General features: G+C 43.6%; 1 protein-coding gene across 4 annotated transcripts in view; it reads right to left on the reverse strand.

The window, feature by feature from the left end:
* Positions 1-25,224, reverse strand: part of LOC140195246 (F-actin-monooxygenase mical1-like) — a 174,178-nt gene that overhangs the window by 123,286 nt on the left and 25,668 nt on the right. For 3 of the 4 annotated variants that reach the window (XM_072253280.1, XM_072253282.1, XM_072253278.1), the window contains exon 1: positions 3,552-3,626. The exons of the other annotated variant lie outside the window; for it this stretch is intronic. The gene's annotated coding sequence lies outside the window, so the exon portion shown is untranslated. Of the gene's footprint in view, positions 1-3,551; positions 3,627-25,224 lie in introns of those variants that run through there. 4 annotated transcript variants of the gene reach the window in all.

Raw genomic sequence — 25,224 nt, forward strand, 5'->3', positions numbered from 1 at the left:
CTGAATGCCATTAAACAAGATTTTCTTTTATTCCAATCAAATTTGTAGGTTGCAGGAACACACATGGTCCCAAGTTGTATCTGCCTCTTTATACAGAACAATCCTTGTTCCAGTATTACTTCACTCCCTCTCTTACACTATTGGTTTTTCATGCTTTTGTTCAAAGCTTGAAAGTTTCATCTTTGCTGTCATTTTCATCCAGTCCATCTCTGACGGTCCCCTTCATTTCCTCCACTTCTCAGTCTATATCTCAGTAGATAGTTTAGTGTCCAAAAACCTTATAAGCCCACAGAACGCTAAAGATAACTAAACTTTTTAATGAGAAACAACAGGATCAGATGAAAGATCATCAAACTGCAACACCTCTCTCCACCAATGACACCTTATCTGCTAAATATGTCCGAATTCCATTTTATTGCAGTTTTCACAAAACTGCTTAAAACTGATTATTTGTAATTCACTGTTTCAGTATCATATTTCTAAAGTTTACTTCCACTTTTAGCATTCATCTTGTTTCTGCACCTCTTATTGGTAGATCATGCCTTCATTACCCTCCGTCAGCCGGCAAACACAGCCACGTGTTATTTAGATTTGCATGGTATTCCCCCCTACCCCCTTGGACATTCCTTGTGTTCTCTTCCCTCTTACCCCTTCTCTGCAATCTAAAGCACATTTGACTCTAACTTTTCCTGGAGGTTATTAACACTTGTTTCTCCCTCGGCAAATGCTGCCTTCCCCGCTGAGTATTTCCAGCACTGTTTTCTTATCACAGTATTATGCATGCATTTCTTCATCGCACAAATTTAAAAAGAAAGAAAAAATGCAAACATAGCACAGTTCAAACAGCTGCTTGATGAATTGACTGCAAGCCTGTCGTCAACTGTCTGAACAGCAGGGCTAGTTTCCTCTAGGCCAAGGCATTGTTTTATGTTAAAGTCCATCCATGATCTGCATTCTGGTTAGAAGCGTGGCTTTCACAGTTCTGAAGTCTGCAACAGTCCTGTGCCTGTGGCTCTGCTTTTTTTTCAGTAATGTGCAATCAGGCTTTGCAGGTTTTAGGTGTGGAAGGTCAGAACAATTGTTTTTTTCAAAAAGCAATAGCACTTTTAAAACAACCACTGCTTGCATCACTGAAGTGCTCCTTAACACGATGAACATTTTTGTTGCTTTCTTGCAATGCTGGCTGCACTTGTTTTATAAGTTCTGCAAAAAGAGCAGACAGGGATTGTTCACCAGCTGTCATTACACGTCTGCTCTCTAACACTGACAGAAGGGTGTCGATTCCAGCCCAGCACCAGAGACTTAGGCACAATAACCAATACAGTGTGGTACTGAGGAGCATTATGTTGTTGAATATCATGGCCTCACTAATGAACTTACTTTCAAAGACTCTTCATCTCACATTTCAATATTTATCGTTCATTTTTTTTCCTCTTTCATAAGAACATAAGAAATAGGAGCAGAATTAGGCCGATCAGTCCATTGAGCCTGCTCTGCCATTTCATCATGGCTGATTCATTTTCCTCTCAACCCCATGTTCCTGCCTTCTCCCCGTAACCTCCAACTTCCACCTTAAATGCACCCAGTGACCTGGTCTCCTCTAGCTGAAGAAATTCCTTGTCATCCCTGTTCTAAATGGACATTCCTCTACTTTGAGGCTGTGCCCTCTGGTCCTAGACTCCCCCACCAAAGGAAACATCCTCTTCACATCCACTCTATCTAGGCCTTTCAACATTCAATAGGTTTAAATGAGATTCCCCCTCATTCTTCTAAAGTCCAGAGCCTTCAAACACTGCTCATATGATAATCCTTTCATTCCTGAAATCATTCTCGTGAACCTCCTCTGAACCCTTCCTAATGTCAGCACATCCTTTCTTAAATAAGGGACCCATAATTGTTCACAATACTCTAAGTGAGATCTCACCACTGCCTTATACTGACTCAATATTACATCCTTGCTTTTGTATTCTAGTCCTCTTGAAATGAATGCTAACATTGCATTCACATTCCCCACCACCGATTTAAACTGCAAATTAACCTTTTGGAAATCTTGCACAAGGACTCCCAAATCCCTTTGCACCTCAGATTTTTGAATTTTCACCCCATTTAGAAAATGGTCTGTGCTTTTATTCCTTCTATCAAAGTGCATGACCACACACTTCCCGACACTGTATTCCATCTGCTACCTCTTTGCTCATTCTCCTAATCTGTCCAAGTCCTTCTGCAGTATCTCTGCTTCCTCAACACTACCTGCCCCTCCACCTATCTTCATATCACCCACAAACCTGACCACAAAGCCATCAATTCCATTATCACATTGACATATCACATAAAAAGAAATGGTCCCCACACAGACCCCACTAGCCACTGGCAGCCAAACCGAACAGGATCCCTTTATTCGCATTCTTTGCCTCCTGCCAATTAGCAAATGCTTTATCCATGCCAGTATCATCCCTGTAATACCATCATGTGGCACCTTGTCAAGGGATTTCTGAAAATCCAAGTACACAACATCCACTGGTTCTCCTTTGTCTCTTATTTCTTCAAAGAATTCTAACAGATAAGTCATGCAAGATTTTCCCTTTAGGAAACCATGCTGACTTTCGCCTATTTTGCCACGTACCTCCAAGTACCCTGAAAACATATCCTTACCAATCAACTCCAAAATCTTCCCAACCATTTAAGTCAGACTGACTGGCCTATAAAGCACTTTCTTCTGCCTCCCTCCCTTCTTGAAAAGTGGAGTGACATTTGCAATTTTCCTACCCTCTGGAACCATGCTGAAATCTAATGATTCATGAAGGATTATTAAATAGTTTGGTATTTGTACAGCTTGTTGTTCTTTGCATATTGGTTGGTTGTCCATCCTGTTGGGTGCAGACTTTCATTGTGTTTTTCGTGCATTTACTGTGTATGCCTACACGAAAACGAATCTCAAGGTTGTATATGCTGACTTACAGGTATTTCGAGAATAAATTTACTTTGAACTGCAACCAAAGCCACATTCATTTTGTAGAGAGGAAATTTAAAAATTGCTACAGCATTATTTTAAGTAAAAGATGGACGTTTTTACCCTGGTCTTGACCAATATTCACACTTAACTAAAAACCACTAAAGGGAGATTATGTGGTGAAAATGACAGTGCTAATAATTGTAAATTGCTGTGCAGACTGGCTGCTGCAATTTCTGTATTACAACAGTGACTATACTTCAAAGGTGCTTTACAGATGTAGAACATTTTATGGTCCTGAAGTAATTCAAAGGCCCTAAACAGCCAGATCATTTTTCAAAAGCATAAATCTACCTTCTCACCTTTGTTCTCACCACGTGCTGGAAAACACTGTATTAGTACATCAGCCCAGGGCTCTTGGAATATAGGGTTAAGTGAATTCTGTCTACACTGGAGTGAGCATGCTGCAGCGTAATTAAGTGGGGAGGGAAACACTCCGTACATGAAAGAAAACTTACATTTCAGAGAAAACCCACGCAGTCAGTAGCATAAAGTTAAAAACACCTACTAGATACAGAGAAGGGGAGTACATCAGACTTACCGTCTTTCTGTCTGTCAGCTGCCAGACTTCAGTGATCCCTGACTGCGGATGCTGCCGTCAGTAGATTATTGTTTGCTGTTATACCCAGCATGGGCGGGATCCGATTCAGAGTGACACAATCAGGAAGTGAATGAGGGAACAGTACTACTTCTCTGAAAGGATAGATTGTAAGAAACACTCACAAGTGAGTGTGAGCCACATTACAGACCTCCCGTCTCACCGAACGATTCTAAAGGAGGCTTTCTGTCAATGAACTGATCACCTAATCAAGAGAACCTGCATTTCTGTATAATTAACAAATTATCTTATAATCCTAGAATCATGGCTTTCAGCAGCTGTTATATTTCATTCGGAGTTTGAGGAAATTTGCTCTGTTTTGTGGAGTGCATTCTGGTTGGCTGCATCACCATCTGGTATGGGGGGGGGGAGGGTCGGGTTACTGCGCAAAAGAAAGTTGTAAACTCAGTCAGTTCCATCAGGGGCATGAGCCTCCCCAGCATCCTAAACATCTTCAAGAAGCCATGTTTCAAAAAGGAGGCTTCCATCATTAAGGATCCCCATCACCCAGAACATGCTCTCTTCTCATTGCTTCCGTCAGGAAGGAAGTACAGGAGCCTGAAGGCACACAGTCAACGATCCTAATTTAACATTTATATATTTATTTATAGTTTTAAAAAATTATGTATTGCATTTTTCTACTGCTACGAAACAACAAATTCCATGACATATGCCGGTGATATTAAACCTGATTCTGATTCTGCAATGAAAGAGAGAACAGTAGAGATTTTCACTGACTACAGCAGCTATTTTCCACATCCAGGGGAGTTACAACTCCATGTAACATGTAGGCAAGCTGCTCTGAGTCACTCTGCTGTAGGAAGGGGAAATGTGCTGTGCTCTCCCTTGTCAAACCCAGGTGGGAGGCAAATTTGGAATAGCCAAGGTCACACTTAAAGGCAAAGTATAGGGTTAACCACAGTATTCTTAGCAGTGAGGAGGAACGGAGGGATCTTGGAGTCCATGCCCTAGATCCCTCAAAGTTGCCACACAAGTTGATATGGTAGTTAAGAAAGTATATTATGCGTTGGTTTTCATTAGTCAGAGGATTGAGTTCAAGAGGCGTGAGGTATTGTTGCAAAGCTGGTTAGGCCATATTTCGATTATTGTGTTCAGTTCCGCTCACTTTATTAGATTAGATTAGATTAGATTAGATTATGAGAGCACTCAGTCCTCTTTTTATTGTCATTTAGAAATGCATACATGCATTAAGAAATGATACAATGTTTCTCCGGAGTATCACAGAAAACAGGACAAACCAAAGACTAACACTGACAGAACCACGTAATTATAACATATAGTTACAGCAGCACAAAGCAATACCATAATTTGATGAAGAACAAACCATCGGCACGTAAATAAAGTCTCAAAAGTCCCCGAGTCCCCAATAGCAGGCGGCAAAAGGGAGAAACTCCCTGCCATAAACCCCCAGGCACCGTCAACTTGCCGATGCCTTGGAAGCAGCCGACACTGAGTCCATCCGTCTGAAAACTTCGAGCTTCCGACCAGCCTCCCGAGCGCCATGCTCTGCCGAGCACCTTCGACCTCGCCCCGGCCACTAAAACATGCAAAGCCGAGGATTTCGGGGCCTTCAGCTCCGGAGATTCTGGTTACCACACAGTAACAGCGGCAGCGAAGCGGGCATTTCAGAAGTTTTCCAGATGTTCCTCCATGCTCTCACGTCTTTTTCCATCAAAGCAGAATTGTTCACAGTACCCTACTTGATAGATAACAGACATCATCACCGAAGTGGCCGCGCGCACTGCCGTCGCACCGCCATCTTCTCCTCCCTCCTAATTCTGTTATTATAGGAAAGATGTGGAAATTTTAGAGAAGGTGCAGAGGAGATTTACCAGGACACTGTCTGAATTAGAGAGGATATTTTATGAGGATAGGTTGAGTGAACTACGGATTTTCTTTTTGGAGTGAAGGAGGATGAGAGATGAAAAGATGTATAAGATGACAAGAGGCATAGACGGAGTAGACAGCCAGCACCTTTTTCCCTGGGCAGAAATGGCTAATGAAGAGGGCATAAATAAAGTTGAATGGAGGAAATTATAGGGAGGATGCCAGAGGTAGTTTTTTCTTTTCAGAGAGTAGTGGGTGTGTGGAATGCACTGCCAGAGGTAGTGGTAGAGACGGGCATTTTTGGGACAGTTAAGAGACTCTTACATAGGCACATAGATGAAAGCATGGAGGACTATGTGGGATGGAGGAAAGGGTTAGATTGATCGTTGGGGAGGTTAAAAGGTTGACACAACTTTATGGGCCAAAGGCCTGTACTGTTCTGTTCCGTATTCTAGGTTCTGTGTTCAGTGAAACAGAAGTTGGGAATCTGGGGGCATGGTGGACAAGAAGCAGTCAGCAGGTGCAAGGTGCTCTCAGTGTTGTTGTATGTGGTACAGGTGTGGTCAATATCCAGCTCCTGAACCATGGCAGTCACCATCTTCTGTTCACCGGAAATTAAAAATGGATTGCATCCATCAAGTTGTAATGCATGCATGGTCTCCAAAGAAAGAAAGTATATGGCACATCATATTCTGCCTAAGTTGTCTACAACCTGATGGCACAAACAGGACATTCTCCACTTTCAGATTACCTGCTTTCCCTCATGCCTTAACTCGCTCTTTCTGATCTATTCAGTTTCTCCTACACCTCCCCCCCCCCCCCGGCCTCATCACTCAGTTTCTTTACCCACCTCCACCTATTCCATTTACCAATCACCCATGCACTCTTCGCACAGGGACCCCTCTCCTTACTGTTCTCCCCAGTTCACTTATATGTGCCACCTTCTGTTCCTATCATATTCCATTACTTGCAGCCCTTCGTTGCCTCCACCTATCTTTCAGCCTGTCAGTGGTTCTGCTCTTCCCTCCTCTATCTGCCTGTCACCCCTCCTTCACCTGTCTATCGCTTGCCAGCTCTTGCTCCAATCATCCCCTCACTTTTTTATGCCAGCCATCTCCCTTCCACCTTTCAATCCAAATGAAGGGCCCTGACCTGAAACGTCAACAGTCCCTTTCCCTTTGTAGATGCTGTCAGACCCACTGAGTTCCTCCAGCATCTTGATTTATTTTTGCTCCAGAATCTAACATCTGTAGTCTTCTGTATCCCTATAGCCCTCACCCTGATGTGTGACTGCATCAAGCCTCATGCAAAGTACAGGAGAAAAACACAAAATATCACAGGGTGCCAAGGTTTTGTCTGTAATTTGAAGAAAGGGTCTGGCTTTATTGTTAAAGTCCTATTCCTCGAGACCTTATCACACCACCTGTCCTCTGTAGAAAGGTTCCTGTGGAAAAAGACGATTCCATCAGGTTGTGCTGAGTACAGTTTGTCTAGCTAGCCCGTAGGAGAAAGATATAGTGATGATTCCACAAGCAGACCCTCAGAGTCACGTGGCAGAATTCTTTGCCACCAGAAGTCTCAGACAAGCACCAGTTTCACTCCTGAAGCACATTTCCCTTGAGATGGCTGTGGCGCTGACGAGATAATTGTTCACCTCGTGGTGGCCTGTGCATTTTGCCAAAACGTTTGAGCCACAAAACACAGGGCTCTGTGCTCCACTGGTTGTTCCTAGGACATGTACTGAGTCAAGCACCACTTATTACTGCTGCTGGAAACTCACTCACTCGGAAATATACGTTGATATGGTCCTCCAGTGTATATAGATGTCCATTGGTGAATGCTGCAAAGTGGCACATTCTAAGGTGCAGGAATGCGTACTTAGGATTGGTGCAGCCACTGCAAAGGCACTGTGGAGAAGGTTCACAGTCTAGGATGCTGACACTTCTGGACACTAAGGGCCGGTGTTCTGGACAATGCTTCATGGGCACATAGTTTCAGTAGGAACCATGAACAGTATTTATGTTTCGTAAGAGAATATACTAATATAGACCATCTCCCTGTCCTATACTCATCTCTAGAGCATCAGGATAGTAAAGATACCTATGTCAGACTTTTGTTTGTTGACCACAACTCTACCTTAATTCCAAACAATTCGATCTACAAAATTCAAGACCTGGAGTCAACACTTCCCTCTGCTACTGGATCCTCAATACCCTGACCAAGAGGTCGCAATCAGCAGGAACATCTCTGTCACGATTGCTTTCAGCACTGGCTCCCCAGGAGGTTGTGACGTCAGGCCCCTGTGCTGTTCCCTGTACACTCGTGACTGCATGGCTAGATCCTCCCTTAACCCATCTCCAAGTCTTCAGCTGATACTGCCATCACAGCCGCATCTCAAATAACGATGAATCAGAGAACAGCAAGGAGATAGAGAGCTTAGTGACATGGTATCATGACAGCAACCTTCTGCTCAATGTCAACAAAACAAAAGTGCTGGTCACTGACTTCAGGAAGGTGGCAGTACACATGATCCTGTCCACATCTAAGGTCAACAGGTTCAAGTTCCTAGGAGTGAACATCGCCAGTAGCCCATCATGATACAATCATGTAGACGCCATGGTCAAGAAAGCTCTCCAAAGCCTCTGCTTCCTCAGGGGACTAAAGAAATTTAGCATGTCCTCGTCAACCCTTACCAATTTTTTTTCAATACACTAGAGAAAGTATTCAGTCTCAATACATCATGGCTCAAAATGAAACATTCAAGTTCAAGTTTAATTATTATTCAGCCATACATGAATATAGCCAAATGGAACTGCATTCCTTCAGGGCCAAGGTACAAAACACATTACCAGCAGTACACAGCACACTGCACATAAGCACTTAGCACAAATAGCACGTATGGTTACGATTTCAGAAAAACATGGTCACAAAGAAAAAAAGTAACATAGGCCAAGTCCCTGAGTGGCATGACCGTAGAATTGATGGCAAGTTGTCCTGGTCCAGCTCGTTCTTCCACCAGACGAACACTAGAGGGCAGAACTGGGTAACCACCGGAGGGCAGCACTGAGCAAGCACTGAGTCCATCCGTCCGAAAACCTCGAGCCTCCGACCAGCCCCTCCGATACAGCCTGCCAAGCACCTTCAACCTAGTCGCGGCCGCTGAAACAAGCAAAGCTGAGGATTTTGGGGCCTTCTGCTCCAGAGATTCTGGTTACCACACAGTAGCAGCGGCAGCGAAGCGGGCATTTCAGAAGTTTTCCAGATGTTCCAACGAACTCTCACGTCCATCTCCATCAAATCAGGATTGTGCACGGTCCCCTACTTGACAGATAACAGATATTCATCAATGGAGAGGCCGTGCGCGCTGCCGTCGCGCCACCATCTTCTCCTCCTCTAAATGATAGATCGACTGTCCAAAATAGCCTGTAGGGAGAGAATCCATACTTACTCACATTCAGTCTACACCAGGGGGTTCCCAACCTGGTTTCCCCAGACTCCTTGTTTAATGGTATAGGTTCAAGGCAAAAACAAGGCTGGGAAACCCTGGTCTACACAGACATCAGTAGTGCAGCCCAAAGTAATGGGTGGTAAACAAAAAGCTCATGAAATCTGGTGTCAGGCAATGGCGCCCTCTCTTCTTTGTGTGTTGTACTGAGCCTTATACCAAACCTCATGGGTAGGAGCAAAGTGATGAACCCAGACAATGTAAGGATTTAAGTAATGTACATGCACAACATCACTGTCTTCAATGCATGGATGACACTGTGGTCCTCTGCTTGTACCCACCACTGGTCTGCAAATTGGTAAGCACTGTGAACAATTTTAACTGGCTCGGTTTAGCAAGCTATGTCGTACAGCAACAAGTCCACCAATCTTCTCCGGGTCAGGTCCAGTTAACTGAAGGTGCTAAGAATCTGGTTCAGAAGAACTGGGCTACACACCAAGAACTCACTGGATTGAACACCCAAAGTGACGACCATCACCTTGGTGAAGGATGTACTTCAGTTGCCTGAAACTCTTTGCGGCACTGAATGGCAGTGAGGGGGGAGGTGTAGGGGCAGATATGGAAGGAACAGTGCCAGAAGGGAGATCAGTAGTGAGGGATGAATGCACAAGGGAGTCATGTAGGGAGTAATCCCTACGGAAAATGGAAGGTGGTGGTGGGGGGGAAGATATGATTATGAAGACACATAGTCCTCTTTTATTGTCATTTAGTAATGCATGCTTAATAGTGGGATCCCATTGGAGATGGCGGAAATTACGGAGAATTATGTGCTGGACGCAGAGACTGGTGGGGTGGTAGGTGAGGACTAGAGGAACCCTATCCCTGCTGGGGTGGGAGAAGCGGTGAAGGCAAACGTGCGCAAAATGGAAGAGATGCAGGTGAGGGCAGTGTTGATGGTGGTGGAAGGAAAGCCTCTTTCTTCAAAGAAGGCGACTATCTCATCTAAACTAATCTGATGCTTTAAAGAAAGAATTTGCAAATAACTAAAGATAATGAGTCATAGAGAGGGAGGAGAGATACAAAACCCATGAAGATTTGGGACCGCAATTTAACAAAAGGCGGTGGGCTTGACAGCCAGGATAAAGTTGGAAGTGGTAGTTCAGGTGTAGGAGCAGCACATTCCTGGGTCCCCTGGAGAAAAATTAAGCACATAAGCCAATTTTAACTATCAGTGGTAAAAGAAATTGGCTGAGAGCTCTTCCTGCCTTCAGAACCATAATCTTCATCTTCCGGTCCTGCCTTATTCCATACATCATCCTGTGCTCCAATCCAACCTTGACACAATCCCAGAGCTAGTTCACTCCCTAAAATCCCACTAGCCAGGAAGCACCTTCAGTGAAGGGATGAATTTGATTAGTTTGTGCTTGCTGATCATACTGACTGGTCTTTATCTCCTCCTTGAAAGGGACATATTACACAATAAAGGTTGGAGATGCAGGGAACCTGAAGCAACACACTAAATGCTGTTAGAACTCAAGTGGGTCAGGCAGCATCTATGGGGGGATATGGATATCAATGAGACCCTTCATCGGTCTCAAAGTCAGAGGAGCCGAAAGATAAATTGTTGAGGGTGAGCACCAGTTCTGCCAAACAGGAGGGCAGTGGTGGAGGGGAACTGATTGAATCTGTTATCAGAAAGAAGTGGAGAGCCTGAGCTGTTCCTGATGGGGGGGGAAAGTGTACAGGAACTGGGCATCCATGGTGAAAACGAGGTGGCCGGGCCCAGGGAACAAACTTAATGAATTAGTGGAGAGCATATACAGCGTCACAGATACAGATGGGAAGAGACTGAACCAAGGGGGATCAGGATGGAGTTAAAATACAAGGATACAAGTTCAGAAGGGCAGGTGCAGGCAAAAACTAGGGCACTTTGGTTTGTGAATCTTCGTTTGGAGATAGAAACAGGCAGAGCAGGGTTGGAGAACAACAAATTTAGAGGCTATACATGGGAGATTTCTGGAGGTGATGAGGTCGGTGATGGTGCAGGAGACAGTGATTTGCTACTTCTCAATAGCGTTGCGGTTCAGGGATAAGTCGAAGGACGTGTCCTGTGCTGCCATGGTAGAAGTCAGTCCACCAGCCTATAACAGCACTGCCTAAGAGGTTACAATTGGTGCATAGCAGTGCATTCAGAGGCAACGAGGTTCAGGTGGATAAGGCGGGTGGTGAAATTAAGATAGTTGATGTCCTTTTGACAGTTAAAGATGAAAATATCTGGAGTGGTCAGAAGGCCAGATCAGGGTATCTAAGAGCAGGAAGATTTGAGGTGGTAGGGGTGGAATTCTAGCCCAAGAAGATGGGGAGATGGAGGTGATAATGGGGTCACAGTTATGGCAGACTTGGTCCTGATGAAGGAGTTATAACTTAAAACGTCAACTATCTATTTCCCAATATAGATACTGCCTGACCTACTGCATTCCTCTAGCATTTTATGTGTTGCATATTGGATGATCTCTTCTCCAACTTGGGCAGCTATCAGATCGGCAATATCTTGGAATTCTGTGGATTCTGATATGGCTGATGAGATTAATGATGGATCGTCATTCGCAGGTAAGGCAACAGTGATGGATAGAGCAGGACAGGATGGATAGCAGGGAGGTGATGCACTCCTTTGTGCACAGGCATCTTCCCATTTCACACTGCATGAGTATTGTATATAAAGTATTGAATTAAAATGGTTTAGACATTTAGAATTGAGCTCTGTTGTTCCTTTGCACACTGATATTATGTTGATCTTAAAGAATTAAATAGACAAAACTGAAAATGCTGTAACTGGTTCTAGGTTTGCCTGAGCAATGGATTCTATAAACACGCCTTGGAACCTAAGGCTGCTGATACAGAGCCAGTGACACAAGAGCTATTTCACTGTCACTAACTAATGGAATATGGGTCCTGAATCTTTCTTCTGTTACTGTATCTGTGAATCAGAAGAGTTTCACTCACAAAGATTCAAAGTGCATTTATTATCAACAAATGTATAAATTATGCAACCTTGCGATTTGGTTGCTTATCAGGCAGTCACAAAACAAGGAACCTGAAAGAACCCAATTTTTAAAAAAAGACCAACCCTCCCCCCCTTGCCCACAGAGAAGAAGAGAAAAAACAAATCACGCAAACTTTAGAAGCAAGCAACAACAGCATTCTGACCCAATTGAGTCCTTAGATCAGAATTGCCGGAGTAGGCCCAGAGCCTCAGTATTCAGTTCATCATATTGGTGGGGCAAGTTGCTGCAAGGTTTACGGGCCTGAAGCACAGCAGCTTGGGGCAGTCTCACAGCCTCAGCATCGTAGAGCAAAGAGCCCCCAGACTATCTGGGCTGGCATTTAAATTGTCTGAACCTCGCACTAGGAACTGGGCCCTGCCACGGTGAATCACTCTGGGTCTCGATTTCACCACTGGAGAAGCTGTTCTCAGTCTCTCCAAGTTGGCTTGGCACCCCAAGCGATCCAACCTCGCACGACTTCCTGTCTTCCTTTACACCCAGGTAAACCTTACACTCTCCCCATCTGTTCTACCCTGGTAAGGATAATTGTCTTCCTCCCTCTGACACGTTCAGGTAAGCCTCATCCTATTCTTCCTTCAGTGAGCCTCGTGTTCCCACTGCAAGTTCAAACATGACCTTGGAGCATTCTGGCTGTTTTCATCAACTTCTCCTACAGCCCTACCCACCACCTACTGCTGAATGCCACACTCCTTTCATGAGGTGTGACCTGAAGGGAGAAAAAAAAGCTCACTATTCAACTTTAATCATCCTGCACTAACAATTTTGTGATATAAATGTGAAGCTCTCAATTAAAAGTGGGCCATTTGGTAATTTTAACTCTGTGGTCGATAGACATCTGTTTACTAAAAATATTAAAAGAGTATGGTGAAAAGGCAGAAGTAGATTTAGGTCATAGGCCGGCCATCACATTGTATGGTGGAACTGGCCAGAGGAGCTACTAACTCACTCTTGACAAATCAACATTTCCTCCCTCTGTCTGAGCACTTCCATTAACAACACTTTCAGTAAAATGAACAAGCAAACAATCTGACAAGAAAGCCTTATGTTTTCTGTGGAATTTCACAGTCAGGAATAATGAAAGACCACTGAGAATCTGTGCCAACCAACTGGCTGGAGTATTCAGGGATATCTTCAATCTCTCACTACTGTAGTCAGAGGTTCTCACCTGCTTCAAGAAGAGCATCAATCATACTGGTACCCAAGAACAGCAGGGTGAGTCGCCTCAGTGACAATCGCCAGGTAGCACTCACATCTACTGTGCTTAAGAGCTTTGAGAGGTTGGTGATGGGTAGAGTTAGTGTGAGTGAAGCTATCCATGATGGTTCAAGAGCCTGATGGTTGTAGGGTAATTATTATTCCTGAGCTTGGTGGTGAGGGACCTAAGGCTCCTGTACTTCCTTCCTGATGGCAAATGGAAGAAGACAGCATGGCCTGGATGGTGGGGGTCCTTGATGATGGATACTACTTCCTTGTGGCGATGTGGCTTGTATGTGCTCTCTGGTGGGGAGTGCTTTGCCTGTGATGGATTGGGCTGTGCCCACCACTTTTTGCAGCGTTTTCTGTTCCTGGGCATTGGCGTTTCCACGCCAGGCCAGGATAAAACCAGTCAGGTTACTCTCCACTGTGCATCTATAATAGTTTGTCAAAGTTTAAATGACATGCTGAATCTGCGCAAACTTCTAAGGAAGCAGAGCTACTGCTGTGCCTTCTTTGTGATGGCATTTACATGCTGGACCCATGACTGTGTGGCTAGGCACAGCTCAAATACCATCTACAAGTTTGCTGACGATACAACCATTGTTGGTGGAATCTCAGGTGGTGACAAGAGGGTGGTCAGGAGTGAGATATGCCAACTAGTGGAATGGTGTTGCAGCGACAACCTGGCGCTCAGCGTCAGTAAGATGGAAGAGCTGATTGTGGACTTCAGGAAGGGTAAGACGAAGGAACACATATCAATCCTTATAGAGGGATCAGAAGTGAAAAGAGTGAGCAGCTTCAAGTTCCTGGGTGTCAAGATCTTTGAGGATCTAACTTGGCCCCAACATATTGATAAAGAAGGCAAGACAGTGGATATACTTCATTCGGAGTTTGGAAAGATTTGGCATGTCAACAAATACACTCAAGAACTTCTATAGTTGTACCGTGGAGAGCGTTCTGACAGACTGCATCACTGTCTGATATGGAGGGGCTACTGCACAGGACCGAAAGAAGCTGCAGAAGGTTGTAAATCTAGTCAGCTCCATCTTGGCCACTAGCCTACAAAGTACCCAGGACATCTTTAGGGAGCGGTGTCTCAGAAAGGCAGTGTCCATTATTAAGAACCTCCAGCCCCCAGGGCATGTCCTTTCCTCACAGTTACCATCAAGTAGGAGGTACAGAAGCCAGAAGGCACACACTCAGCAATTCAGAAACAACTTCTTCCCCTCTGCCATCCGATTCCTAAATGGACATTGAAGCTTTGGACACTACCTCACTTTTTTAAAAATATACAGTGTTTCTGTTTTTGCACATTTTAAAAAATCTATTCAATATACATAATTGATTTACGGTACTTGCTTATTTATTATTATGTTTTATTTTATTTATTTTTTTCTCTCTGCTAGGTTATGTATTGCATTGAACTGCTGCTGCTAAGTTAACAAATTCCATGTCACATGCCGGTGATAATAAACCTGATTCTGATTCTGATCCTCTGATATGATAATGCCAAGGAATTTAAAGTTACTGACCCTCTCCACCTCCAATACCCCAAAAGAGGTCATGGATCTTTGGCTTCTTCTCATGTGGCCAATAATCAGCTCTTTGGCTTTGCTGACATTGAGTGAAAGGTTATTATTGTGGCACCATTCAGCCAGATTTTCAATCTCCCTCCATATGCTGATTCATCACCACCTTTGATTTGGCCAACAACAGTGTCGTCATCAGCAAACTTAAATATGGCATTGGAGCTGTATTTAGCTAAAACTGTCATAGGTATAAAGAGGTTAAAGCAGGGGGCTAAGCACACAGTCTTGTGGTGCACCTGTGCTGATGAAGATCGTGCAGGAGATGATGGTGCTAATCCATACTAACATGGGGTCTGCAAGTGAGGAAATCGAGGATCCAGTTGCACAGGAAGTATTGAGGCCCAGGTCCTGGAGCTTAGTGATTAGTTTCAAGGGGATGATAGTGTTTAATGCTGAGCTGAAGTCAATGAAGAGCATCCATGCATCTTCCCTATCCAGATGTTCCAGAGCTGAGTGAAGAGCCAATGAAACAGAACATAGAAAATTACAGTGCACTAAAGGCCCTTCAGCCCACAATGTTGTGCTGACCTTTTAACCTACTCTAAGAGCAATCTAATCCTCTGCTCCGACATAGCCCTCCATTTTTTTCTCATCCATGTGCCCTTCCTAAGAGTTTCTTAAATGCCTCTAACGTATCTGCCTCTACCACCAACATGACAGGGCCTTTGTACACTCACCACTCTCTGTGTAAAAAAACTTACCCTTGATATCTCCCCTATACTCTCCTCCAATCACCTTAGAACTATACTCCTCATATTAGCCATTTCCACCCTGGAAAAAAGTCTCTGGCTATCCACTCGATCTGTGCATTTTATCACCTTGTACATATCTATCATCTCCTCTCATCCCCCTTCACTCCAGAGAGAAAAGCCCTACACATTCAATCTGAACTCGTAAGACTGCTTGCCAATCCTAGGGTTCCCAACTCGAGGTCCATGGACCCCTCAGTTAATGGCATAAAAAGGGTTGGAAACCCCTGTTCTAATCCAGCAGTGAAATGGGTTCAATGGCATATCTTGTTGACCTGTTGTGACGGTAGGCAAATTGGAGCAGATCCAAGTCACTCCTCAGGCAGGAGTTGACGTGCTTTAACACCAACCTCTCAAAGTACTTCATCACTGTGGATGTAAATGCAATTAGATGATAGTCATTAAGGCAGGTCACCACATTTTCTTGAGCATTGATATGATTGAAGCCTGCTTAAAGCAAGTAGGTACCACAGACTGCCAAAGCAGAGGTTGATGATATCAGTAAACACTCCAGCCAGCTGATTAGCACGGGTCTTCCATACTCGGCCAGGTACACTGTCTGGGCCAGATGCTTTCCGTGGGTTTAAGGTCGCTGTACAGACTGTGGAAGTTAATTAAGGTGCCTCCATTTTCAGAAATATTTTCCATGATCCATGAGAAGCGGGCCTGACAACATGCTGGTGTGCTCCCATATTTACCGAGGATCCTTGAGAAGCTGATGCATCACTTCACCCACAGAAGGGGTTATGTGTTTAATACAGCCATAAGGCCCTTGAACTGTGGCAGGTGCTGAGGGAGGAGGTCTCTACAAGAAACTGTGAACATGCACACAGAATCAGAACACAGTCTGAAGACTGTAATGGCTGCAAATCCACATAGCCAGTGAAAGTGTGCCTGATGGAGAAATAGATACACTTTGGTCTAGTGGAGTGAGGGGTATCAGTTACCATCTCTAATGTAGCAGTGATCCTATAAGATGTGATGATTATTAGCAGATGCATGCTGGGGAGATCCTAATGTCAAGAAGTTCAAATCCTGACTTCCCCTGAGTAAACCTTACAATCAGATTGGGATATATGTACTTGAGGTTTTCTAAAGTCACAGTGACTATTTCCTTGTGAAAGAATTGCCTCTGTTGACATTACATTTCAAGAAGGGTAGGTAAGAGAGTGGCTCCCTGTGAAGTTAGTCTGGATAGAGTGATGGTACCGAAGCCCTTTTGTGTCTCCCATGAGATGGCTTCATGGGTACCCGTGATGCCTGAGAGGCTTTTTCTGCATGACCATAACATCGATGAAGAGGAGTGTTGGTTCAAGACAGGTTGGAAGACACTTTTGAAGTTGAAAGAGTCAGGTTGAATGTTAGCAAAATGCAGAGTAAAGTGTGCCTACGTAGAATGGTGGGCAGTAATCCAGTTTTGAATGCAGTTTAACACGCTGGACCTTTAAGTAATATTCTCCTGAGCCTACAGTATTAGTAAAAACTAGTCCTTCTGTGATGTAACAATGATGTTGCCAGTGTGGATAAGTATCTCAACAATAATTTAACGCGCCACTGTTGATATGGTAAATGCAGAGCCACCAAATTCAAAACCTGGTCATTTACATGAAATACAATGTTAGTGACATGGCACAAACATGCCCAGATTTTTTCATTAGTACAGCTACAGGGGATTTGTTTTGCCTTCAGAACGCACGTAAACTAAATGCTCTGCTCTCATTTTGAGAGGGAGAGAAAGAAGTGTGTCTGTGTATGTGTATGTGTGTGTGTCAGTGTGTACATGTACGTGTGTGTATGTGTGTGAGCATGTGTCAGTATGCACGTGTGCGTGTGCAAATGTGCAGGTGTGTGTGAGCATGTGTCAGTGTGTGTATGCATGCATGCGTGTCAGTATGCACGCGCATATGTGTGTGTCAGTGCGTGTGTTTGTGCGTGCAGCATACGTGTCAGTGTGTGTATGTGTGTATGTGTGTCTGTGTGCACACGTGGAAATATCCAGCACACTAGGCAACACTGGTGAATACAGAAGCAAATACAGAAGCCGCAAACCAGTAAACCACTTCCTCTAAACTTGAGGGATCATTAACCCAGATTAGCAGCCTTGCTGCCCTTATTTACCAACATTTCCCTGCACATACATCAACTTTGACACTGCACTAAATAAGAAGCAAGGCAAGGGATTATTTTGACATACCCAACTGTGCTAAAATAGCCCTTTCATATGTATGTAAAAGATCAAATCAAAGACATGCAGGAGAGATTTCCCTGTTATCCCAGCCAACATTTCCCACTCAACCAACACTGAAAGCAAGTTATTTGTTGATTCTTTCTCATTGCTCTCCGTGAACTCTTGTTGGCTGCCTGATTTTTAACATTACAGGAGTGATGACACTCTGGTCAATCAATGATTTGGAATGTCTTCTGTCTTGAAAGGTAACAGAATGGTCTTTTTTCTTTATATATACTGTAAATCAGGCTTGACAGGATACAGCTGCAAGAACCAAAAGCTCTTCACTGCTGGAGTGCAAGATAAAAGAGGCCTATTATCTGTACTCTTAACCATAAACCTCTCTGTTGCTTTGGTAGCTACTGAAAAATCTAATCATTTTTCTTTTCTATTCAGCCTTTCCCAGTTTCTGGAGGCAGGTCAAGTTTGCACAACCTGACTGAAGTGTGGATCTTAATGGTACTGACTGAAATCTGAGTACTCCCAATTAACTTCTTTAAAAGGTTGTGTTAAATATCTGAGGCTGCTGTTGGCAACATTAGGAAAATCAATTACTGTAAAGTACACCCTAATGGTCATCTTGCTGGGAACTCTGCCATTGACACTCTGCAACTGCACTGATTTAATTGTAGGGTTACAGCAAACTATAGACATTCAGAAGATGGCAATGGAAACAGGGAAAATATACCATCAGCTCACCTGGCTTCTTTAAGTACAAGTCTCATTACTGAGTAAAGGTATGTGTATGCAACAAGTAGATTCAAAGTAGCCTAGCTAAATCATCAACATCAGTGTAATTAAACAGATGCACAACCTGGTGCAGTGGTGCAGAGATAGAGACACAGAGTAAGAAAGAGAGTGAGAGGGAATGTGAGAAGAGAAAATGAGAGAGGGTGAAAGTGAAATCGAGTGAGTGAGACAGAGAGAGGGAGAGGGAGACAGAGGCTATGTCCACACTATGGCGGATAATTTTGAAAACGAAGCTTTTTCTCTTCGTTTTGACCCACTATCCACATTGAAACGGCGTTTTCATGCCCCGAAAACGGAGCTTTTCTAAAACACTCTCCAGAGTGTGTAAATTTGAAAATGATTGTTGCGCATTGTAGTGTGGATGGGGTAAACGGAAATATTTAAAAACGCTGTCATGACAACACCACAACAACAATGCTTTTTCTGCTTCTGCTTGGTACTGCGCAAGCACTGCCGGACAGCTGTTAAAACACGCAGTCGGTGTGAACAGCGTGAGAGTTAAATTGTAACGTGAGCTTTTTTGACTAGATCCCCTAAATTGATTTGATTGAGTCTATCTTTAAAAATATTAATGTCAAAAATACTGCGCAGGTCTGGCGGCAGAAGATTCCACTCCTTGTTGATCTTGGACAGAGGACGGCTCCTTTCATGTGTTGTTTACTTTACTGTCTACGTTAATAGCTTGTTTGGAGTTAAACATCTCCACGTTCTTCACTGCTTTGCTGACTTTGTAGTCATTTGTAACTTGCCGGAACAGCTCGACTTCATTGTCTGTCTAAACGAAGAAGTCTGGTCTGCTTTTTCCAGCGGAGGTTTTCTTTGTATTCCTCGAAGACATTGTTGAAAACTTTCCTTCACTGTTGTTGTTGGTACTCTAGTTTTTGACCAATGGAAATAGCACAACGCCACCGCGGAAACGTAAATATTATACCGTTTTCTCTTTGCTTGTTTTCTGTAGGTGTGTCTGCTCATGCCCAGTAGGAGTAGATTCGCCCAAATATCCGTTTTAATGTGGACAGAGATATTTTGAAGAACGCCTAGTGTGGACGCCTGTCGTTTTTACTCGAAACCAGCGTTTTCAAAATTATCCAGTCTAGTGTGGACGTAGCCTGACAAACAGAGACAGGCAGTGAGAGAAGGAAAAAGAAAGAAGCAGAGTGAGAGAGAACTAGAAAGAGACAAAGACAGAGAGACAGAATGATAGATGAAGTGATAGAGAGAGTCAGTGTAAGTGAGAGATGGAGAGAGAGAGAGAGAGAGAGAGAGAGAGAGAGAGAGAGAAACTGAGACAGTGTCCACCAGTGTTGGTATTACAGTGTTGCAGCAGAGTCTGATCTACAGTGTTATTGGTCCTTTATCACTGTATTGCAACCTCATTATGTTGTCTCCATGTGGTAGCTGGTATGCAATGACTACCTAACATTAAACTAAACCATGTGCATACCTCTCAAAGTCTAACCCTACATCCCCATTGTGAGAAGTGGAAATGGGCAAGGCCAGCCAGCAGGGCTCTGATGAAGCTGTATAGTCCAGTCCCCTGTACAGTGGATTACAGAAACATCGATGAACTCCAACCATGCCAGCGACCTTGGACGATGGAGACAGTAAGTCATCAATGGCCTATGTTCCACTAGGAGCTAAGGGCTCAAGAAAGAAGAAGAGGCAGCAGCTGATTCAAATATAGTGAAGGTTGGGGCTGGTGTCAGGACACTGGAGCAGGGATCCAATCGCGGACCCAGTACTGTGCACACCGTGATATTAATTGAGTAACAAATCCCGAGGTGCAGACAAAGTCAGCGTCAAAGTTAAGGCAGACATCAAAAAATCCAGAGATATCCAAAAACCAGAATCGGGAAACAGGCAGAGTTGATATTCAGACGGACAGAGTACAGATGCAAATGCTGGAAAGGCTCAGGGAAATTCACTGGCACAATCAGTCAACAAACAGGTGAAAACACAGGACTAAAATGCACTGAGCAATAAACAGAGAGGCAGATGATAGGTGGAACACAATGAGACAGAAGTGGCAGCAAAACAGGTAATAATGAGAAATAGGTGAGAGACGGAGTACTCAGTAATACAGGGGCCGGAGCAGAGCAGGAGCGGGGACAGGAGTACGTGGGGCATGAAAACAAACAAGAGCACATGGCAATACAAAAACACAGAATGATGGTTGGGGGAAAACACACAAAAGGACAGAGTTCAACTGGAGGTACTGACAGGCTGGAATCTATTCCTTTTACGAGGTTAAAGATACAGATTGTGGTGCTCACATTGTTCATAATTGTCTACGGACAACAGCTGTCTTCTACAAATGTTTGTACTTCACAGGGTGCATTACCATAAAAGTTTCACATTCACGCAGTTCATGGAGAAGCGCTGAAAGACATCTCACAATTCATAAGGAAGAGGAGGAGGTACTAAGTGAGTCCTTTGCATTGATATTCACTAAGCTAAAATAAATGAAGGACACTGAGATCTGGGAGGGACATGTTGATAATTATAACAAGTGGAGAGTGCCAGGTCTCTTAAAGAACATTGATTACAATCAGGAAGTCCTCAGAACTTCATGGGATCTATCCCATGTTATTGAAGTTGGCAAGTTGCTAGGGGTTTGAAAGAGATCTTTGTATCTTCCTTAGTCACAGGTGATGTCCCAGCAAACTGGAGAATATACAGTTTGTGATACAGTATTGTTTATTTGTTTAAGAAGGGGCAATAAGGAGAATTCTGCCACTTATAGACCTACTGCATGGTCCTTACAACAGTCGAAGCAAAATTACTAGACAAGATTGTTAGAGAAAGGATTTACTTGTATTTGGAAAAGCACAGGCTTATTAGGTATAGTCAGTATGCCTTTGTGCAGGGGAAATAACTTACAAGCTTCATATTTTTGAGGAAGTGACAAAGATGATTGATGATGGTAGGGAAGGGGTGTTGCCTACATGGATTTTAGTAAAATATTCAGTGAGGTCCCTATGGATAAGCTAATCCAGAAAATTAAAACACACGGGATCCCATTGTGACTTTTGGATTCTAAATTGGCTTGTTGTTGAGGATAGAGGGTACTAGTGGAAGGGTGTTACTCTGACTGAAAGCATGTGACTTTCAGTGCTGGGGCTCTTGCTTGTGATATACTTTGAATGAAAAAATTGGGGGGAGGTTGGATACATAGATTTGCAGACAACACAAATATTGGCAGAGTTGTGGATAGTGAGGAAGGCTGTCAAAGTATAGAGCTGAAAATAACCTCACAGCTCTTGAACTCATTCCCCCAATTAATGAAGGTCAACACACCACCCTATCAACTTGTGATATAGACCATTCAGGAGAAATGGTAGATGGGTTTAATCTGGACTAGTATGAAGTATTGCACATTGGGAGATCCAATGCAAGAGAAAAGTGAAGAATAAATGGCAGCACCGATATACCTCAGGGTGTAAGTGCATAGCTCCCTAAAAATGGCCACTCTAGTCAATAGGGTGGTAAAGAAGGCATACAGCATGCTTGCCTTCACTGGTCAGGGCATTAAGTATAGAAATTGGCCTGTCACGTTGTAACTTTATAAATCTTTGGTTAGGCCGCATTTGGAGTATTTTGTGCAGTTCTGATCATCGCATTACAGGAAGTATGAGGGGTCCTAGAGAGGATGCTGCTGGCATTAAGAGCTTATTTGGTATAAGGAGAGGATGAAAAAACTTGGTTTGTCATCTCTGAAATGTTGGAGGGTGAGTGGTGACCTGATATAAGTATATAAAATTGTGAGAAGGAGAGGCATGGATAAGATAGATAGTCAGAATCATTTTCCCAGGGTGGGAAAAGCAAATACTGGAGAGTACAATTGGGTTGAGTTGTCCTCCGATCTTGGCAATTTACTTGCAAACGTTTCGTCACCATGTGAAGAGACATTGTCAGTGCATTGTTGATTGTGATGTGTCCTCCAAATGCTTGGGCTTTATATACCTCTCACTCAGCTGACTGGACATCATTTCGGAAACTCAGTTGTGACATGGAGAGGAAATCTCGTCACTGACTGGCTGTGTGGCGAACTCCGTGCGTTGTGTCTGAAATTTTGCCCACATCGGCTCAATAAACAAGATTGAGGTCTACCTGTTTGTTTACATAATTGTTCACAGATAACCATATTCGAAATATCTCAGAAGTGATGGCCCGAATGCTCCAAGAACATAGAATTCTTGTCACACATAAGCCAGCAGCAACATCGAGGAGAGTACTTTGCAGACCAAAAGAACGAACCAAGCCAATATGGTCTAAAAATCCAGTGTGGAAACTGCAGCAAATATTATGTCGGCCAAACTGGGAGAAAAATATCTACGTGGATAGTTTGAATATGCCCACGTTAAAATGAATCTCAGCATTGTGTATAGTGAGATATATGTACCTTGATAATAAATTTACTTTGAACTTTAGATGATTCAGGAGGCAAGCTTTTATTGTACATGTAAAGATCTGGTAAGGTGCCTGGAATGTGCTACAGGGGTGTGTAGTGGAAGTAGATACAATAGCAAGGGCCCATGAACAGGCAGGAACTGGAGAGATACAAAACCATGTTCAGGCAGGAAGGATTAATTTAATTTGGTATCCAGGTCGGTAAAGACAGTGGATCGAAGGGCCTTTCCTGAGCTGTACTGTTCTATGTCTATGAGCTTTTAAAATTCTGAATTGCTGAGAGCACAGTTCCTACTTCTTGGTCCAATGCCAGACAGAATTTTACTCATTTCCTGTTGCAAGAATAACGCCCACCAACTGATAAATATCTTGGTTGATCTTTGCATAAATTATGCTTGCTTTCTGCTAGTAAGTAAATACAATAATTAATGAAAGGGAATTTAGTAATGACTGGAGAATTTTTTCTCAAAATCACTGAGCAAGGAACTGGCTGAGTGTGTTTTGTTGAGGAACAAGCCAGGCTTCAATTACATTTAAAGCAACCTTACCACTTGCCAAAATAGATAGGGATTGTCATTTTGATAAATGGGTAAATGCAAATCCAATAATCACGCAAGTGAAGTTTAACTGCAAGAGTCCAGATGGTACTGGAGTTAAGCTGCCACGCGCAGATGGTACTGGAGTTTAACGGCCACGCGCAGATGGTACTGGAGTTAAGCTGCCACGCGCAGATGGCACTGGAGTTTAATGGCCACGCGCAGATGGTACTGGTTGTTAAAATGATTTTCAGGAGACGGATGGAGTGTGGTGAAAAAGCAAAAGAGTCCATTTTGCTTCTACAATACTGTGCAAAAGTCTTAGGCATATATTTATAGCTTGGGAGCCTAAAACATTTGCACAGTACTATTGTAATTTTAGGTATTACACTGTACAGCTGCCAACCAAAAAAAAAGATTTCATGACATGTGTGAATAATGATCTCCTAGTTCCCATTCCCATTCCAACATGTTAGTTCATTGCCTCCTCTACTGCCATGATGAGGGCACACTCCGGTTGGAGGAGCAACAACTTATATCTGTCTGGGTAGCCTCCACCCTGATGGCACGAACACTGATTTCTTGGACCACCTTTAATTGCTCCCCCACTTCACCATTCCTCCATTCTTATTTCCCTCTCTCATCTTATCTCCTTTCCTACCAATCACCTCCCTCTGGTGCTCCTCCCCCTTCCCTTTCTTCCATGCTCTTCTACCCTCTCCTATCAGATCCCGCCTTCTCCAGCCCTTTATCTCTTTCACCAATCAACTTCCAAGCTCTTAACTTTCCTCCTCCTCCCTTCCAGTTTCACCTATCACCTACCACCTGTACTTTTTCCTCCCCTCCCTTCACCTTCTTGCTCTGATCTCTCATCTTTTTTTTCCAGTCCTGATGAAAGGTCTCGGCCTGAAATGTCAATCGTTTACTCTTTTACCGTAGGTGCTGCCTGGCCTGCTGAGTTCCTCCCCCATTTTGTGTGTGTTCAGTGATGATAAACCCGATTCTGATATTGACCTCTATTGTGGACTGAGACTGGGAAGGGGGCAGGGAGAGGGGAATCATGGTTGGGAAAAAGGGAAGGGAGAGGGTAGGGAGCAGGAAGCATCAGAGCCAGTCATTGATTCTGTAATAATCAATAAACCAATTATTTGGAATCAAAGGACTTTGCCTGGTGTCTCAGGGGTGGGTGTGTCTGCACCCGTGCCAACCCTGCCTCGGCACTCCTCTGCCACCTGACACACACCCCTCCCGTGGTGCCCCACCCTTGCCATTCCCAACATCTTTTGTTCCTTGCAGATTTAGAAACTCGCTCTCCACTCCACGCTGACAATACTCAAAAAGCACCCTAACTATATATATGCATCTAAGACTTTTTTTGCTTCCGCAGCCCTCACTCTGTAAATCTTATCAATAGTAAATGCTGTCTCATCACCTGAAAAGTCACATCCCAGTGTTTCTACAAGTAAGGCTATCTTGCTTGTGCAGATAAATTTACACCTTGACTGCACAAATAAGTTTTTAAAAGACTTACAAAAAAACTTGCTTTGAAAGAAAACCACAGGGAGCATGGCACAGGAGACTGCACAACAAAGAGCACTTCCAACAAGCAACAGTTGGATAACTGTAAGTGACTTATAATGAAATGCTTTATTATTAGCATCTTTATGTTTCATTTCTGTGCTAATCAACAGCTTTGTTCAGACAGAACTCCTTCCCAGTTAGGGTACTCCTTCCCAATTTTCAATGCTCAATATCCCATTGTAAATTGATGGGAAAATGATCATTCTCTAGTAAAGGTCC

Source organism: Mobula birostris, chromosome 3 (genome assembly GCF_030028105.1).
Source record: "Mobula birostris isolate sMobBir1 chromosome 3, sMobBir1.hap1, whole genome shotgun sequence".
NCBI classification, from domain to species: Eukaryota; Metazoa; Chordata; class Chondrichthyes; order Myliobatiformes; family Myliobatidae; genus Mobula; species Mobula birostris.